The sequence below is a fragment of the Rhinolophus sinicus genome, linkage group LG09 (assembly GCF_036562045.2).
Source record: "Rhinolophus sinicus isolate RSC01 linkage group LG09, ASM3656204v1, whole genome shotgun sequence".
NCBI lineage: Eukaryota > Metazoa > Chordata > Mammalia > Chiroptera > Rhinolophidae > Rhinolophus > Rhinolophus sinicus.
Window position 1 is genome coordinate 76,980,298 of NC_133758.1, and position 2,535 is coordinate 76,982,832.

Sequence of the window (2,535 nt, forward strand, 5' to 3'; positions counted from 1 at the left end):
TGCTTCTCATAATATTATCTTGGCGATATGAGAATATGAGAGAAACCTTTTAGGTAAGGGTGCTAGAATAAATATTAGTTTTTTAAAAAAAATTGTTTTATATAATCTTTTCATTTATGTTACTGAGATTCTGATCAGAATATTTATTAAGCCACTAGACACATTCCTCATAGCATTTTTAATATAAATAAAATTAAAACTAACTGATCTTTCCATAAGCAAAGAGCATCATCTTTACATTTCCTATGCCATAAAATGTATTTACAAAATGCCAGTCTATATAATATATAATATTATACTGCACATTTTATACCAAAGAGCATATGCTCTCTTCACCTAGAGTACTAGAAAATACTTACTTCCAGACACGTCACTACTATTTCTTTGTAAATATTTGTTGAATGCATATTTTTATAGATAAAAAATATAGGACTAGTGATCTTCTTTATTAGTTTCCTATTGTTGCTGCAACAAATTACCAAAAATTTGTGGCTTAAAATAACATCCACATACTATTCTCTTAATTTCATGGGTTGCAAGTCTCTGTGGTTCAGCTGGTTCTTTGTATCAGGTCTCACAAGGGCACCACCAAGGTGGTGGCGGCAGTGAGACTGTTCTTTCATGGAGGGTCTTGTTATGAATCCACTTCCAAAGTCATTCAGGTTTGTCAATTTCATTGGCATTGTTTTACCTTTTATCAAATTTCTATACTCTCTAACAGTAGAAAATGGCTGGATTCTCCTACCTGTCTCGGAAAAACTCCACTTTATACTTATGAGCCAACTAGAGTGAAAAGCGAAATAATACATTAATATTATTATTAATATACTTCTGATCTATGAATCCGTGAATGGGGTTTGGGATTCCCAAGGAGTAGACAGAAAGCACTTTGAGGATCATGCTCGAGTGGAACAACAGATAAAAGTTTATTTAAGAGAATGACAAGAAGAGGATCATTAAAAAGTGTTCATGTATAACCAAGTATCCAGATTATTAAGTTATAGAGGGCATTTTCTCAGTGTTAAATTGTCCTCCCCAGTTGTTGGCATGAGAGGAAAGGACAATGATAAATTCAAGTATTTTAATTTATTTCAGAGTAAAAATAAGTAATCCCAATTTCTTAACAAGTAGTTGTGTGAGGACATATATCAAGATGGTTATTTCCTTGATATTTATCAACCTATTTTTAGGTTTCTAACCTGTAGTTTGGAGATGCTAATGTTCTTAGGTTTTCAAACTTGTTAAAATCATTGCTCCTTGTTAAAATTCATGATGGCAGGTGTTAAGTTTTCCACTAGCAGCTAGATTAAGCTGTCACCTACCTTCTATTTATAATAAGTTGTCTATAATTTCTTTGAAAAAGCTTAGGACCATTTCATTTTTTTTTCTGCAAAAACAAAGGAATAGTGTTGGGTGACTAGATATGATATTTTAGTGGGTGTGTACTTAGAAAAATTTTCTTCATGGTTACTGACAAACTACTCTCTGCACTTAGCTCTGTTAGAGTCCTGTTACAATATTTAGTTCCTAAATATGATTATCTAAATCCTGAGGGGAAAAATAAATTAAAGAATGAAATGACCATACAAATTTCATTCCGATGTTTTTGCACTCATATTTCTAGTTTGTCAGACCCTATATGTCACATTTTCTTTGATTTTCACCTAGAATAATGTGTACTGTGAATTATTTATTTATCTGAACTAATACCAGAATTCTGTGTTTACTTGAATGCTTTATAAATTAGAATATTAGGAATGGCATAGCATGCTTTGTGAATCATTGAAACAAAGCAGTGCTCTCATTCAGAGCAGCTGGGAAAAGAGCAATACATATTAGGAAATATGCACAATACACCACATAATGGATAAATATATTCCAAAAAGAAAGAAGATCAATTACTCTTTTGATGTAATAATAAACTCTTTCCCCCTTCAATTTTTATTTTTTATTTTTATTCATCAGTCACTCATTTATTAACTACTCTGATCAGACATTGGTCTGGGCACTGAGATCACATTTGTGAGGAGAAGACATAAATTAGGTCTTATTAACTTAACCTTGATGAGGAAGTTCCAAGGTATTAACCTAAATCCAGCCTAAAAACATCCTAAATCATTGTGATTTGTTTTTATTCGTTTTTTTAAAGACTTCATTTTTCTCTTTCTTTCTTTCTTTCTTTCTTTCTTTCTTTCTTTCTTTCTTTCTTTCTTTCTTTCTTCCTTTCTTTTTGAGCAGTTTTAGGTTCACAGCAATTTTGAGAGAAAGGTAGAGATTTCCCATATATCCTGTGTCCCCAAACATTCATAGCCTCCCCCATTATTACATTGCCCACCATACTGCTACCTTTGTTATAATTGATGAACCAATAGTGACACATCATTATCACCCAAAGTCCATAATTTATATTGAAATTCACTCTTGGTGTTGTACATTTTATGGGTTAGGACAAATGTACAATTACATACAAGGCCAGACAATTAAGTTCGCAAACTTGTTTCAACGATGTTACTAACCTTTTTTGATATCAGAGGG